The sequence below is a fragment of the Cryptomeria japonica genome, chromosome 9 (assembly GCF_030272615.1).
Source record: "Cryptomeria japonica chromosome 9, Sugi_1.0, whole genome shotgun sequence".
In the NCBI taxonomy this organism is placed as follows: Eukaryota; Viridiplantae; Streptophyta; class Pinopsida; order Cupressales; family Cupressaceae; genus Cryptomeria; species Cryptomeria japonica.
Window position 1 is genome coordinate 457,173,001 of NC_081413.1, and position 18,846 is coordinate 457,191,846.

Here is an 18,846-nt window from a genome sequence, read left to right on the forward strand (position 1 = left end):
ATGCTAGGTGATCTATGAGAGAGATAAAGAGAGAATGTGGATTCCATGGACTATCAATCTATGTTATGCTAGGTCATCCATGGAAACATGAATTCTCATGGGACAACAAATTGTGTTATATTGTGTGATCCATGTAATAAGGAAGAGTATGAATAGTCTAGCAAGTTATGTTATGCTAGTTCCACTCATAAAAAATGCAACACAAGGAGGGTTGAAAGGTCTATCAAGTTGTATCATGCTACTTAACCTACCTTAAGGAAGTTAAAAAACAGGATGACTTGACATCCAACCATATATGTTGTTGTCTAGTTTTAGGAGTTAAGAATCTTGTCTAAGAATTTGGCTTGGTTTTGAGCATGCAACAACCTATAGAAGATGTGTAATAAGGATATCCCAACAAGGCATCATGTAAGGGAATCCATAGAAAAGGATAACCAGGCAAGTAAATCTGCAACTTGAATAAAAAATATGTTACAAGGAGGCCATGGTGTATGGCCCCTTAAGATGTCAACATAAACCTATGTTGATGTCTTAAGGAAGAGAGAAACAAGGATACACACCTTCATCACCAATGATATATCATTTAGGCAACAATGTACATAACTCCAAGCTTAAGAGAAATAACTCTTATAAGCAAGGAAAAGATAGTTGTAAAAGAGATATCTTGCAAAAAGTGTAGAGGGATCCTTTTGAGGGATGCATGGAGGAAGATAACTTTATCCAAATATATTCACCTCCAAAAATATAAGGGATTGTAGCATTATAAATTATCACCGGGCCAATTTACACCTCATGTGTGTGCCCCTACTTTAGCGTGTTTTCCCCTCATCTCCTATCTAGGTCCGTTCAGTGCCTTAACTTTAGTTTTGATGCCATATACACCTACCAAATGACTCTTTGGAGGGGTATACTCCTCTCTAGGCCTGAATTTTGGCCCTTGATTGAGGAGGACCAGAACACCCAATGCCTTCGTCCCCCTCAATGGGGCCCAATTTTTAAGAAAAGGATGGGACCTATCTCTCCAGCGGGAAATGAAATTGGTGGTTATGTATGACCATTGGAGGTCAGCCTAATCGGTAATTTGACTTAGGATCTCATATATAAAGACATTAATCAATTCATTTTAATCCTAAGACTCCAAGCATCACAAGTATTCATCTACATTCAACCTAAAGAATTGAAGCATTCATCATCAAGCATTTTCAGAGATGATCTTCAAGGCTACATACTCTTCATTCAACCATTATGGGGCAAAAATACATCATTCATATTTAAGCATGTGTGTGTGATTAGGTTTTTGTCATGTTCATGCCATTTCATACAACATATGTGATTATAGTCAAGAAGCAAAGCATCATTATCAGTCATTGCAGATCTGAGGTATATCTTTCCATTATTTATTTCAGTATTTGCAATATTTCATTCAATTTTAATTCATAAACTAGGGTTTGACATAGGAAAACCCCTATTCCCAACCTATTTCCCCTTCTTTCTATGTGTAGGAAGCAAGTACGGAGTTGCGATCTCCAGGGTTAGCTTTATTTATAGTGATAAATAGGTTCCTCTTTGGACAATGAAAAGTGCAGAAGACCAGTGCAATGGGCATGTCGATCCTGTATCCTTACATTGCTTAGATCCAAGTTTGTGGCTCAATGCAGCAACTGTAGCTCACTGTTCATGCATAATTACTTCAATTTTGGCACATTTACCCTAAATTAAACATTTTACAAGTCAACTTAAAAGAGGGTAATCAATTCAAATCCAGTAAACCTAATAAGGATTATTAGCCCTATCCTTGTTGATTTGTGGCTATATCTATTGGGTTTACCCTTCTTTTAATGTAATTGGTGCCCAAGTAAAAATTAACGTTTTTTACCTCAATTGGGTGAAAGCCCTAATTTTTCACCATTACATTTGTTTGGTCAACCCAACTTCTTACACCTTCATTTCTGATTTATGTTCTCAAATATGAGTGTTTATACAATTTAAAATTCAAATTTACATTTACAAGTGTAATTCCAATTGAATTTAAAAAAATTAGAGGTTAAATGAACAAAACCCCTAATTTTTAATTCCAAAATTGAGCATGTGAATTGTCTAATTTGGATTAATTATTTCAGATTTGATTTGTGAATATTCTAAATTTCAAATTTACATTCATAGATCTTATTTTAATCAAATTACATAAATTTAGAGGTTTATTCACAAAAACCCTAATTTATTTTGGTTAATTGGATTTGTGGGTTGCATAATTCATCACTTTAATTTTTAGATCAAATTTTAAACATTCATAATGGAACATTTTCCCCTCATCTCCTATCAAGGTCCGTTCAGTGCCTTTACTCTAGTTTTGATGCTATATACACCTATCAAATGACTCTTTGGAGCGGTATCCTCCTCTTTGGGCCTAAATTTTGGCCCCTAATTGAGGAGGACAAGGGCACTAGTACCTTGGTCCTAATACTAGAGTGCCCAACACCCCAGTCCCAGTACTAGAGTGCCCAACACCCCGATCCTAGTACTAGAGCGCCTAACACCCTGGTCCCCCTCAATAGGGCCCAATTTTCAAGAGAAGGATGGGACCTATCTCTTTGGTGGGAAATGAAATTGGTAGCTCTACATGATAGTTGGATGTCAGCCTAATCGATAAATTGGCCTAGGATCTCATATATAAAGGCATTAATTAATTCATTTTAATCCTAAGACTCCAAGCATCATAAGTATTCATCTACATTCGACCTAAAGCATTGAAGTGTTCATCATCAAGCATTTTTAGAGATCTTGAAGGCTGCATACTCTTCATTCAACCGTTGTGGAGGAAAATTACATCATTCATATACAAGCATGTGTGTGAGATTTGTTGGCAAGAGACATTGTTTCATAAGAGATAAGTGCTTGACAATTGTTTAGGGGTTGTCATTGATGGCAACTCAGTTTGGAAGCGTCATCTAGTATATGCAAATTCATTCTATCGTAAGTTTTTCTTAAGTTTGGAAAGTGGAACACAATGTTTGACAGAGTATGAGTACATTGAGTAGAACTCAATTTTGGGTGCACATTTTTGTTTGCGGTGGAAGAGGTAGTTGATTTGTTAATTAGAATTGCTTAGTCTGCAATCCTAACTTTCAGTGATGATTCTCATACTAGATTGATGATCCAATATTTCAAAAAGAACAAGATTATTGTGGTGTAGCGTGTTATGTGGAATCTTCAGGATGATTTTGTTGATTGGTGTCATGTTCAAGGTTTTTGTTATACATTTCATGTTTTGTAAATGTTTTTGGAGCCAACATGTTGGTGACCTGATCAAGTGATGTGAATATATAAGACCGATCTATATGATAATTTTGGTATTCAAGAGTGGTGTGCGAAGATTGTATGAGCGTCTATGCGCATTTTCATGTGCACTATCCTTGGATTTATGCTCTGGTATATGACAGAGCAGAGAAGAACAAAGTAGTGTGCTAGAATAGTAGAAGAAGACTCTTTATGTTAAACCAGAACAACATTTTGGTATTTGTAGATTCTATTCATCAGTTCAGACAATCAGTTATCATTTGTAATCATTCGTAGGACAATGAGTCCTTCGGGGGTTGTAGCCCTCCCTTTTGTAATTAAGCAATGGGCTCTAGGCAGTGTGCCTAAATGCATGTGCATTCCCCTTGTAATATTATTATACTCCTGATCACAATATTATAATATTGTGGGTCTCAATCCCACCGTAGGTTTTCCCTTTCCGGGTTTCCACATAAAAATTTTGTTGTTATGGTTTTATGCTTGTGTGTGTTGAGTTTCTGCACTTTAGTTTTATTCATTTGCATCGGGTGGTCTAAGAATTAGTTTTAAAAAAGTTATAAATTGCAGAACACTGATTCAACCCCCCTCTCAGTGTTCATTGTTTTTAACAATTGGTATCAGAGCCTAGTTCCTCCAAGGAAGCCTAACAACTTGAGGAAGATCCGGGATAGTGAAGCAATGGAATCCAGTTTACAGAAACAACTCACAGTGGCACTTGAAGATCTAGATACAACAAGAAAAGAAGCAAATAGTCTGAGAAGAAATTTGTGCAATGTTGAAGACTTCATTGAATTATTAAAGGAGAAAGTGAACACATCTAGAGAAAAGAGAAAGGAGCTTATGGACAAACTCAAGGAGAAAGAAGACCAAAGCATTGATGACCAAGCCTTAAAAGACAAGACAAATGAATGTGAAAAACTTGCTAGAGATAATGCAATCTTGATGAATGAGATGCAATCTATTATGATGAAGCTAACAAAGGAGATTGAAGACAGGAAGAAGAATGCGAAAAGATTGACTTAGTCACTAAAGGATGAATTTGATGAATGTTGCAGATTAAATCATGAAAATGACCTGTTGAAGCTTGAATTGATACAATCTAGAAATAATAAGCATGATCTTGAAAGACAAATCATAATTATGAGAGATGAACTTACCACTGCTAATGAGTACAAGGAAAAATTCAATGCTAGTTCAGCTAAGCTAGATAAGATGCTCCAAACTCAGAAGAATAAAGGTGATATGGGAGGACATGGATTTGAGAAGGAGAAAGCTCTGGATCTGGTCAAAGCAATGCTAAACCTCAAAAGAACAAGAGATGTCTGGTAAGGAAACCTAATGCTTATAAATTCAATGGTAAATGCTTTGTTTGCAATAAATTTGGTCATATGGAAAGTCAATGCAGAAATAGGGCAAATCAGAATAATTCATCATTCTCCGGATAATGTTTCAATTGCAATTAATATGGTCATAAGTCAATTGAATGCAAAATTATGGTAAATTTGAGAAATATAAGATGCTATGCTTGTGGAAGATTTGGACATATTTCTAATCGATGCAAATCAAGGGGAAATCAAGGTAATTCTAGGCCTAATCAAAGAAACAACATTGTTTGCTATGCTTGCAACAAATTCGGCCACATTGCTAAATTCTGCAGAAACAAGAATATGAACTAGAATGCTCTGATAGATAAGAACAAGTCATGTGATAAGGGAAAAGCAAAGGTTGAAGAAATCAGAGAGTAGTACAGGAAGAAATGGTTCAAAAAGGGTGATTCAGATGCAGTGAATAAGTCTACACTTGATTCTAATGCTGGAACCTCATCCGGTAACTAAGGCACTTAACCTTAGGGGGAATATTTTCATGCAGATTCTAAAAAAGCCCCGTCTAAGATCTAAAACTGGCTACAGCAGGTTGCAGATGGTTTTGAATGATTGTGCAGTCAATCTTGAAGGATCTTTGAAAGACTTCATGTCGATTTATGACTCCAGAATAATATTCATAAGATACAGAGCATCTGAAAGAGTTAGGGTTGAGCATTTATTATACCTAAAATTTAGGTATGCAATGGATAAAAAGGAAATTTAATTCTCATTTCTCACATTACATTCAAAGCGAAAGAGCAGGGCAGCTTGGTGAAGAGATTGATAAGTAAACTTAGAGCTTTGAAGAGACCCGGTGAAGATTTCTTGCATCCAGTTGAAGACTAAAAGATTAAGGAAACTCTTGATGGATTAGGTGATGCACAAGCTCAGAGAGCTATTCTATGGGGATAATTCAAAACCTTCCAAGGCATGATGTAGAGTAGGGAAAGGATCCCTAAGGAAATTGTGGAGAAGTATGAAGACTCCATATGCTTCATGGTGGAGATCGATCAATGTTTGATGGAGGTTGTTGAACCTAGGACAGTTTGGATCATGCCCATGGGGTATGAGGTTAGTGATGATATTCTTAATACATATGCTCAACATCTCTTGAGCAAGCCAGTAGACACTATAGAGGAAAGGTTTGGAACATACAAGGAGAAAATTTTGAGCCTGCACTGTCAATTCACCAAACATGGAATGCAGAGAAGAGTGAGGAAGGAAGTGGAGCAGCTAGAAAAAGACACGGGAATAAAAAAGGAGGTAGTATGAAGGGCCCAGGAGAGGAATATCTTGAAAGAAGAAGATATTGTTAAACCAAAGAAGACCAAACCAAAAACCCCTTCACCGAAGCCAAGGTAAATAAGGAAGCCAACACCTTCCTCAGGCGCCCAAAATCCTATCCCTCTACCTAATCCTCAATCCAAACCATCTGGTGGAGCTGAGACAAGGAAGAAAGGAAAATCGGAAAGAGTTTATGCAACAACCACTGTAGAAGAGGAGACTGACTCAAATGTAGTAGTGAGAGAAGCAAAGAAGTGCTACTGCTACTAGGGTTGTGAAGATGCAATCCTTTGGTGGAAGTCAGACCAGCAAGAAGCCCAGAGTTGATGCTAATCCATCCAGTATAACTCTCAAGAAAGTCAAAGAAGAAATAACAGAATAAGGTAACCTTAAATTGCTATCTCAATTTTACGATCGTTTGGATGGAAAAGGGAAAAGGTCTCTAGAAGAAGCTACTATTGTATATTTGAATAAGTATAGCAGGGCGCTTATTGAGATTGTGTCTGAAGTTCCTAAACGTTTGTATGATATCTTAGATATGAGAAAAGAATCCATTAGAGTAGAAGAAGAGAGATTTAGGGAGTATGAGCTAGTGCAACTCTATTTGATGATTTCCAAGATAGAAGTTGATAGAATACTTAAGGAAAATATAGAAATATTCAGATGTAAAACTTGAGTAAACAAGATAATGATTGGAAAAAATTAAGAGGTCCATAAGGAGACCCAATAAATTTTGAGGGAACTAATAAAGAAGTATGAGTATGATGTAGTTCCTGAGAGGTCTCAGGAAAGTGTTCAAAAGTCTATTCCGGAAGTCCTTTGGATGCCATCCTTAGGAGATGAACTGAAAATTGCAAAACCGAATGAACAAACTACTGAATAGGTTACTCCAAATGATCTTGATAATAGTCAGTACATTGCAGACTCCGATGAAGCAGTTTGGGATCCTTCGGTGATGAATGTTGATTAAGAGAAGAATGATGAGGATGTTGGCAATGAAAAGGCAGAGGATGCAAAGATGGAAGAGAAGGAGAAGGATGTAGGCAAGATTGAACATGTTCTAGTGGCAAGAGACACCGTGGAATTTGACAAGGGAAAGCAAATTATTAGTGACACAGATCTCATTCAAGGGCCTATGAATCTCAATTCCTTATCTCCTGTGCAAGCACTCAAGTTTATAGCCTTAGCTAAAACAAAATCCAATGAAGACTTGTTGAAATCCCACTCTGAGGACAGAGAGCTTAAATCTTTGGCTACAAGTGTTCTTGAGAAAATTTTCCCAACATTCAAGCAAGACACACTTGACTCACCCTCTGGTAAGCTGCGAAGTATGCTTAAGGTAGTAAACTCTCATTTTGAATCTCTTGAGAAAGGTGCAAATGTAAAAGTTCTAAATCATTTCAATGTTATGAGGTTAAGGACAGTTTTGAGAATGGTTGAAGGTGATAGGGTTAGTCTGATAACCAGTGTGAAGTGTATTCAGGAGGCATTGAATGAAGGCAAAAAAATCTACAAATCATGTCTTCTATTGTCGAAGTTCACTATAGAGATAGATAAGTAGATCAGAGAGTGTGAAGGACAATTGGCAAGTATATCTTAGTCCTATTCACCCTAGGTTGTTTTTGCAAGTAATTATGAATCTCAGGTGATGTCTTTACTAGATAAAATCAAGAGACTTAATCAAGAGAAGGATAGGATAGTTGGTAGAGTGGGAGAGCTCAGGAACCTAATCACTCCCTGGTTGGATACTATACTGAGCAATTAGTAGGATGTAATCAATGCACTGAATAAGAGTGTTCCTTCTTATCTCAAAGGAGCAGAAATGCATGCATACCTATTTAGTACTCTGATCGACATCTTGGAGAACCTGAAGAAAGGTTGAGATGATCACTTGTAGTCCTTGAAGACTATTTTTGCAGACATCTTTAGATTTTGTTAGTTACTATGTATACCCTTGTACATACAATTTTGAGTGGATACCTGCCTTTTCCATTGATATCAAAGGGGGAGAGAAAGGAGCAAAAAATGATGTATATTCTCAGGGCGATCCTGTTCGAATCGAAGTTTTGAAATTTTTGCAGTGTAGGACATTTTTGGTTTGACACTTTGTCATTTTTCACTAAGTGTTTCCATCAATGCCAAAGGGGGAGATTGTGGGCAAGAGACACTATTTCAGAAGAGATAAGTGCTTGATAATTTTTTAGGGGTTGTCATTGATGGCAACTTAGATAAGAAGCACCATCTAGTATATGCAAATTCATTCTACCAGAAGTTTTGCTTGTCCAGAAAGTGGAACACAATGTTCAATAGAGTATGAGTACATTGAGTAGAACTCAATTTTGGGTGCACATTTTTGTTTGCAGAAGAAGAGGTAGTTGATTTGTTGATTGGAATTTCTTAGTCTGCAATCCTAGCTTTTGGTGATGATTCTTGTGCTAGATTGATGATCTGGTATCCAGTATTTCAGGAAGAACAAGGTCATTGTGGTGTAGCGTGTTATGTAGAATCTTCAGGATGATTTTGTTGATTGGTGTCATGTTCGAGGTTGTTGTGCCGACTTATGTGAAGTGTATTATCAATTTGTTTTGGTCTGCATGTGTGTTTGTAATCGGATTGAGTTGACTTCTTGTTACATGTTTCATGTTTTGTAAATGTTTTTGAAGCCAACATGTTAGTGACCTAATCAAGTGATGTCAATATATAAGACCGATCTATATGATAATTTTGGTATTTGAGAATGGTTTGTGAAGATTGTATGAGAGTTTGTGCATAGTTTCACATGCGTTATCCTTGGATTTATGCTCTAGTATATGACAGAGCAGAGCAGAATAGAGCAGTGTGCTAGAACTGTGGAAGAAGACTCTTTGTGCTAAACCAGAACTGCAAATTGGCATTTGTAGATGCTATTCATTAGTTTAGATAATCAGTTATCACTTGTAATCATTTGTAGGGCAGTGAGTCCTCAGAGGGTTGTAGACCTCTCTTTTGTAATTGAGCAGTGAGCTCTAGGAAATGTGCCTGAATGCATGTGCATTCCCCTTGGAATATTATTATACTCCTGATCATAGTATAATAATATTGTTGGTCTCAATCCCATCATGGTTTTTCCCTTTCTGGTTTTCCATATAAAAATTCGGTGTTATGGTTTTATGCTTGTGTGTGTTGAGTTTCTGTACTTTACTTTTATTCATTTGCATTAGGTGGTTTAAGAATCAGTTAAAAAAAGATATAAATTGCAGAACACTGATTCACCCCCCTCTCAATGTTCATTGATTCCAACAAGATTAGGGTTTTTTCATGTTCATGCCTTTTCATACAAAATATGTGATTACATTCAAGAAACAAAGCATCATTATTAGTCATTGCAAATCTAAGTTATATCTTTCCATTGTTTATTTCACTATTTGTAATATTTAATTCAAGGTTAATTCCTAAACTGGGGTTTGACTTAGGAAAACCCCTATTCCCAACTTATTTCTCCTTCTTTTTGTGTGTACAAAACATGTATAGATTTACAATCTTCAGGATTAGCTTTATTTACAATGACAAATAGGTTCCCCTTTGAACAACAAAAAGTGCGGAGGATCGGTGCAACGTGAATATTGGTCCCAACATTTTAAGAGCTCCTTTTGGGGACATATCTGAATATCATTGCATTTCTCAAATCTAGGTTTGTGGCTCGATTCAACAACTGTAGCTCATTTTTCATACATAATTACTTGAATTTTGACATATTTACCCTAATTTCAACATTTTACAATTCAACTTAAAAGAGGGTAATCAATTCAAATCCAGTAAATCTAATAACCTGATTCTTAGCCCTATCCTTGTTGATTTGTGGCTATATCTATTGGGTTTACCCCTCTTTTAATATAATAGGTGTCCAAGTAAAAATTAGTAGTTTTTACCTTAATTGGGTGAAAGCCCTAATTTTTCACCATTATAGGGATATTTGATTAAGATAGAATCTTTGTAAGGAGGAGACTAACAATACACACCTTCTCCCATTTCTAGGAAAAAGTGGATCCATGTAAAAGATTGCACACATTCACTAAGAAGATATTGTTCATAAGAGACATACCTTTTCATTTAAAGGATAGGTCCTAAACAAGGAACAAACATGTACTCACATGAAGGATAATTCTATGCAAGAAAGGACATCAAGTTATGAAAAATGTAACTCACAAAGGAAAAGGCAATGTTTGGAATAAAAGAGAGGATTTAAATGAAATGCTATTCTTGCCCCGCAAGCATGGAGACAAGGATAACCATGATGAAGAATTGCACACTTTCTGAGGAGAGATTATTCAAAAAGATGTACCACTTCACACATGAAATTGATCTTAACCTAGAAACACACATGTACTCACGTGAAGGATAATTCTATACAAGAAAGGGCTTCAAGTTAGGAAAGATGCAACTCAACAAATAAAAAGTAAATCCTTAGAAAGGATAAATTATAGAGAACTATTCTTTCCCCCAAGAATAGAGATAATAATAAATAGACTATTATGGTTCTCACTAAGTATAATTTCACCTAAAATTGTACCACCATGAATGGCAATGATCCCCCAACAGGTAAGCTAACAATGTCACATGGTGAGGAGCAAGATAATGAGAACTTGAATGTTATTTGAAATGATCATAAGAAATATGCCATTCATTGTCACGTGTTACTTTTATGATACCTAAATCAATATATTATTGTAATTTAGTTTGCAAATATTTAAATTTATTAGTATAATGGCCATGGATTTGATGATACTTGCAAAAAGTAGAATTTTTAAGATGTTATCTACATTTCTTTCTTCATTTGGGCCAAAGAAGAGAAATTAAGTTAGTGTGAATAAGGTCAGACAGAACATCATGTTGTTGTAATTCCATATAGGAATGCGAACACATTGATTCACTAGACAATGGGGGAGAGGATGCCAACAAAGGAGGAATTTGGAAACCTAAACCTTCTTTGGAAAAGTGTAATTTATATTTCTCATGATCATCAAAACTTTGTTGTACACATCCTAAATCATGTCCATTGTATCCATGTGTAGAATCATATATAGGTGTCCGAATGTCTTGAGAAGAGGTTTTAATTATAGTTTTGAGGTCTAAAGAGACCCTCTCATTTTCAAGACATGTGATGGATATATGGATTGGAATAGAAAAAGCTTGGAAAAATGAAACACAAGGCTCCTTCAAGGCTTCATTCTTAGATTGAAGTATCTTATACCCATTAATGGAAGGTATAAAGTCTAATGTACCCAATTATTTGCTAAAGAAGCATCATCTATAGGAGATTATGTTACTAAAGGAATCATAGTATTAAAGGAAGAAATGCATCCTACTTCATCATGAACAAAATCATAAGGATCAAGATTACCCTTGATTGTGTGAAGTTCATTTGTATATATGAATTTGATTGTGTGATGCAATTTAGAAGGGAATAATTCATAGCATGAATCCACAGTCTACCTAGAAGAAGGTTATAACTAAGATTGTTGGGCATGGCATGAAAAGGAGTTGGTAAAGTCACTATTCCTATTTTGATAGGTAATATGACTATACCAAGTTACTCTCTAGGAATATTATCAAAGCCGCAAACACAAAGAGGATTGGGTTGAATAGAAGAATAATCCCAATTTATCTTTTCAAATTAGTTTACACAACAAATATTAAGTGCTGACCCATTATCAATTAAAGTACCTCTTATGTTTTGTTCATAAATGCGAGGAGTAATCAAAAGGGGATCATCTCTATTTTTAACCTCTATGGAAGGCAATTCATCTTGTGAGAATTTCATATCATTTAGTTTAGAAGAAGGACGAGGAACCACTTTTTGTAAGGCTTCTTGGATCAACCCATGGTATAAAGGCGAAGTTTGAATTAGATCCCAAAGGGATTTCTTACTTAAATGTAGCATGAAGTTTTTCAACAATATTAGATTCCCTATCAAAATATTTCTTAGGATGAGGGGGGGGGGGGGATAAATGAAAGTGAGAAGAACATTGGAGTAAAGCTTTGTGATAATAACATTATATTTTTAATGTATATCTAGACCATATTTTTGCTTGAATTGTCTTTCCATATCACTTCTTTCACATATGTATTTTGTAACTTTTAAGATATTGCTAGGAGATCTATTTGGTTTCTTAGATTCATTCATAGATTGGTTTGGTGGTTAAGTGGTATATTGAAGAAATCTAGGTTTCTCATAACTAGAAACATGAATAGTATTGACTTGATTAATATCTTTTTTCTTCAAGGATTCATCCTTAGAAGGGAGGGTATCAAGGAAAGTGATAATTATTTCATCCTCTTGCTCCAGGTTGTCTTTATGGGTAGGTCAAACTTGGGGAGATGGATTAGCAATATCCATTAACACTTCTTCTCTAGGAGAGGTACCATGTATGGAAGGTAAAGTGACATTAAGGAAGGTGTTTTGTTATATCATCCTCTTTCTCTAAGGTATTATTATTAGTAAGACAATCTTTAGGAGAGGGACAAAAATCACTCATTGATATTTCATTAGAAGAGGGTAAAGCTTCCTAGAGGGGATTATCAATCATGCCACCCTATTGTACCACAATAACATCCTCTTGTACCAATGAAATATCATAAGGGAGATAAATATTATGAGAAGAATCAACATAATTCCCTAATGAATCATCCTAAAGAGATATATCATTGAGAGAAGTGCTAAGAATATCTTCTTGCATCATAATGTCCTCATTGAAGAGAGAACCTTGGGAGAGGTGTAAAGTGCATAAACTAAGCCATGGACTAAGCAATGTATAAAATGAAAGTACATTATTAATGAACGAATTCATATAATGACATGTAAAAATCAGATCTATAACTCAAAATCATAAATTATGCAAATGTAAGAAGAGTCAGGTTCACCAAAATGTAATGTATGAGAATAGGGTTTCACAAGTTAAGCTATGTAAACTAAGAAATGACCTATTTTGAAAACAAAACATAAAAAGAGAGAATGAAAACCAAGAGATAAAAACTCAATTTTATTAGGAAGAGGATTAAATCCTAATTGGATTCAGTTTCCTTTTGTTTGAGTTGAAAATGATCAATTGAAAGGATGCACATTGAGTATAAAGAATTGGGATAGAAAGTGTATGCATGAACTAGAAACTTAGACTAATTGTACTAATTGATATCAAAATATAAACTTCATAACAAGTACATAAATGGATAGAAAATATGACTGTTCACTTGTATCTATAATCCGGAGTCAGATTTGCGGGACCAAGTCACCTAGAGTGCACTAGTCTTCTAATTTCTAGACACGATCTAAGAATTGTTGGCATTCTACACTCTAGTGAGAAATGATGGTGTTGTCATTGATGGAAACCTACTGGAAACCTACAGGCAACCATCCGAAATTCATCTGGTAAATCACCGGTAGGCATTGGCATTGACAGACACTTCACTGGCAGCGACAACAATATATACCAACACCCCAGCCGACAGGATTTTGTTTGTTGTATTTAATTGTATATATCTTTTGTAAAGCCGACAAGGCATATTGTAATAAGACTCATATATGTATGAGATCTTGTAAATCATTTTGATATAGAAGAATGGACATGGATAATGTAGAAGTGATGAGCAAATATTAAGGCAGGTTTTGTATAAGGGTTTATGGTTATAGTATGAGCTTAAACCGGTATTGAACCTGGCATAGCAAATGCTGAATTGTAGCAATACATTATATTGGATTCTCATAATCCATTTTGTAAGTCAGTGAGACTTCCTTTTGTAATTGAGCAGTGAGCTCTAGGCAGTTAGCCTTCCTGCATGTGCAGGCCCCTCATGTAAGTAATATCCATTCATTGGCCAGTGAGTGAATATTGTGGGTCACAAATCCCACTGAGGTTTTTCCCACACCGGGTTTCCTCGTTAAACATCTTGTGTTATGGTGTGCTTTCTATGTTGTCTTTACTATTCATATTTACCACATTAATTATTGTTTACCGGTACACTGTTTTAGAATGCAAAATACTTAATAAGGTTAAATATTTTGTTAACCGGTTAGATATTGATTCACCCCCCCCCCCCCTCTCAGTATCTTTGGGACTATCATTAATCCTAACAATTGGTATCAGAGCCTGGTCCTCTATTTTCAAAAGTCTAATAGCTTGAGGAAGATTCTAACATCGGTACAGATGGAGAATTTAAGAAAGCAATTAGAAGGAGCTCTTTTGGACTATGATGCAGAGAAGTTGAAGAATATAAAATTTTAAGATGATCTAAGGACTACACAAGAATTCATTCAAGGACTTCAGGAGAATCTCACTATTGCTAGAAATAAGAGAAAAGAACTTCATGAGAAGATGCAAAGTAATGATGATGAAAAGGAAACTCTTAATGAGCTTGTAAGCAAGATGAGGCAAGAAAACATGTTTTTGAGGAATGAAATGCAAGACATGACAATGAGATTTTGTAAAGACATTGACGACAGAAAGAAGAATGAGGATGACTTGACTAGAAGACTCAATGATGCCGGAAATGAAAATCTAAGACTCAGTCATGAAAATGATATGTTGAAAACAGATTTGATTCACATGGAACATGATAAAACTGAACTTATGAGACAAAAGGAAATTTTGGAAAATGAGTTGGCTACCGCAAATCAACATAAAGAGAAATTCAAGAAAAGTTCAGAAGAACTTGATGGTATGCTGAAAAATCAGAAACCTAATGGAGACACTAATGGACTTGGATTTGAAGTTGGAGAAAGTTTTGATACTGCTAACAATCATGATCACAGTAAACCGGTAAGACAACCTAATGCTTAAAAATTTAATGGGAAATACTTTAACTGTAACAAGTATCGTCATAGAGAAAATCGGTGTAGATCTAGAAACAATCAAAACATTAATGCACTCGATGGTCAATGTTCCAAATGCAACAAAATTGGTCACAATTTAGAAAACTACAGAATGAATGTAAGATGTTATGTTTGTGGAAGATTTGGGCACTTATCTAATCAATGCAGAACACAAACCGACATAGGATATGGAAAGGCTATTTAGAAAAAACAATGTGACTTGTTATGCTTGTAACAAGATTGGATATATTGCAAAATTTTGTAGAAGCAAGACTTCATCGACAAACAATAAAGGACCCCGTTTGAAAGGCAAAGAGAAGGTTGATGAGATAAAGCAAGAATTTTGAAGATAATGGATTAGAAAGATAGAACATAATGTTGATGAGACTATTCCTTCACCGGTAGAATAGAGTATTACTCCACCGGCAGGAGACTCTTCATCCAACTGAAAAAGTAACCCTTGGGGGTATTACAACAAGTTGAAAATCATGCAAGTTTACCCTCAGTTAATGGTGAGAAGATGGACTTCTTCTCTACCAGTAGATGTGTTAAGTTTCACTTAACTGGCGATCATTTATTGTGGTTGTTGGAGGAAAAGACATTATAAATCAATGATTTTCCCTCTTTTTCAATTCACCAAACATTCAAACTTTCAGAGAGCGTGAAATCCAAGCAAGGGCATCCAAGGTGAAGAAGTGAAGCAAGTTCTTTCAAGCACTCAAACCATTATCAGGCAGATTAAGGTATTTATCAATGGCTTCCTCCTCTGCTCTGGAATTTATTGTGAACCTTACTGTTGTAGAAGTTGTGAAGCACCCTAGACCCATTTTTAAGATCATTCCCGAGATAGCGAAACAGGATGATTCCCTAGGTGCTTTTTCAAAAAATCCAAAAGGTGTTGCATATGCTGAAGACCCTAGAATCTATATTCATTGAAATATTGAGGAATTAGGTTCAGAAGAAATATTGAAAATGTTTAAAACTGTTATCTGTGATGAAAGTGGAAAAGTAAAACCCGAACACAAGGTTATTGAAACTTTAGGTTTTGTGGAAATCTTGGACATCCTTGATTTTCCTAAGGAGGTAGTAAGGATTGTCCTTAGCAGAGTTCATGGAGAATTATTTTGGCTAGATTATGTTTGTAAAATCACCAGAGAAGTAGTTAGGGTAGTGACTAGTTTACCCTCCACCGGTAGCAGGACATATAAGACTAAGAAGGTTCCTAATAACCCTGTCATGACATTAACATGAGCAACCTATGATAGTAGATCCCTGAGAGTAAATGATGTTAAGGATGAGAAGGTCAGATTTATAAGCATGATCCTAGGTTACAAAACCACACATGCAAACTGACTCAACTCTGTTTCCAGTCTTTGCATTAAAAGGGCATATGATATGGTCAACAATGATGCAAAAATAGATGTATGTGAGTGGTTAAAGGATGAGTTGATAGACAACCTAAAAATGATCAAAGGTGATAAGAAAGGTACTTTTCATTTTGGCAATCTTCTGGTATGTCTGATGTTGTATCTCACAAAAGAGGTTCCTGGTATTGGTAAGAAAGACTTTGGTTATGATATACCGGAAGGCAAACAACTGCTAGAAATCTTCACTGGTATGAGCACTGATAAGGATAACAATATAACAGATGTGTGGGGGAAAAAGTGACACTAAGCAAACATGCCCTAATCTCACTTTCAATCACACATTTGTGGAATACGAAAGAGCCTAGAGGTATCACACAATTGGCTACTTCTTTTCATGGAAGAGAGAGCCACGGGCTACCTATTAGGATTTCTATTCCTTTGTTGTAATTGAAAGATAAAATGATGCAAGTTCAATTCCTAACCACAAAGTGCAAGTATGAACTAATAACAAGATTGCAGAATTGAACTTAAACAATGGAAAGCTGTAAACACAAGGACAAGATAAGAATGTAAATACGTACCCGGTGTTAAAATATGAATGAAAATGTTCGGGACGGGGGCGCGGGCACCACTGTCCTGATTCTGCACTTGAAACTGCTATGGAAACTGTTGTTTTGCAACCTAGAAAGCTGTCAAAAATGTTGAAAACTGCTGTCTGTCAGGAGGACCAGGGCGCCCAGTGCCCCTGTCCTGGCAGGACCAGGGCACCCCACGCCCCTTTCCTGGTCTTTTTCTCTGCAATTTGGTGTGTTATTCTGTCTTCGTCTGCTTCTTCCAGATCTGCAACTTGTGGCGTCGTTCGAATCCCGAAACCTACACTTATATCTGAAAAGGTGTTTTGGGCGGCTATATAGGGTTTTGCCTTAGTCAAACCCCCACTTTGGTGATTTCCACCTCCATGAATAGCCAAGTTGTATTATAAAAGTAGTGTGTGTGCAGACCTTGTGTGTGTGCAAGATCCTAAAATGCAAGTAAGCAAACTAGAGCAACCTAGAAAGTAAACCCTAATTGCTTGTAAATGATAATGTAAATGCTCCAAATCAAGATGCAAAGTTATCTAAAGCATGAATACAAATGATATAATGAGGCTTATGCAAAGACATGAAAACAACATGAAATCATACCCAACCCCAAGGGGGGGGGGGTACAAGCCAATCTTCAGTCGGTAATCCCCTATTGCTCTTCAATGTCTTCAAAGCCCTAAATGAATGAATGAAATTGATGGATGCTTGATGGATGGATGTTGAATGTTGTTGAAGTCTTCAAAGATCTGCTCTTTCGCTACATAGAAGGCCCTTGAAACCAAAAATCTTCCTCCTTTCAAATGAAGAAAGAGAGCTCTTATATATGAAACCCTAGGTCTTAATTTCAACTTTTGGCTGACCTAGAGATTGAATCTCTTGCCAATTTCTTGGGGTTAAGCTTTATTTTATGATTAGATCGCGCTCCTAAAATTTTGGGAAAAATGTCCGGGACCATGTGCACTCTGGGCGCCATGGTCCCGACAACTTTTCACCAAATTTTCAGGGCCGTCGGATATGATGATTTTAGAGCGAATCCCGAAGTTACAGCTGATTTCGAGATGTTTTGACCCCCGAAATCAAGCCCCCAAGTTCAAAATAGGACCTAATTAGGGTTTTTGATTAAATGATGTATTGGAGGAATAAAATGAAAGGGGCACACTTTAATGAAAGGGCCCGACTTTATGATGTGGAAGATGATGAAATAGAACCTTAGACCTAATTAATTTAATTAATTAAGTGCTAAAGGGGAAATGCAATGCAAAATGCAAAATGCGCCAAGGCGGGTGCTAAACTAGGTGTGAAATTGTACCACCCTGGCAAGTGCGTACAATTTACGACGCTACAATAGATTACTTCAAAACATTCAAAGCAAAAATGAAAACAAGAGAGAGATTACCACAAAGCATTGTAGACAAGTATGAAAGGGAAATATGTTTTGTAATTAAAAAGGATGAGATATGGATGGAGGCAATTCTTCCTAGAACTGTATGGGTAACAAAATTGGGGTATGAGGCAGATGTAAACATCATTGAAACTTATGCCAAAGCCCTATTAGAAGCCCCTAGAGAACCAAAAGAAAAGGTTTTTGGAAATGCACAAACAATAGAAAAATGAACCAAGGAGCATGCCTTATATAGGGATTTTATAACTAAAATAACCTTTAGGCCAACTTATATTTAGTAAAATTTTGCATGGAGATAGATTTTAATTGATTAGGACCACCAATTTATCCTCTCAAAATTTGGGAAAAATTCCTAGGATCGAGGGGAACAGATCATCCTGGTCTGGAAAAATTTATCCCAAATTTCTAGGGATTCAAGATAACAAGAGGGATTCAAGATAACAAGGTTATAATGCTAATTCCAACTCGATGGATCAAACCATGATGTATAGATATACAAAATGTGTTTTGGAAGTTGCAATTGGGGTAGGATTAAGGATAAATCAAGAAAAACAAGGATAAAGGGTACACCTATATTTAAGGGACCAAATAAAAGTGTGATGATGTAATAATGTGGAATACAACATAATATTAATTAATTACAATAAAGGTCGTATAATGCATAAAAGAATGCAAAATACTAAAATGAGTGCTAGGAGAGTGT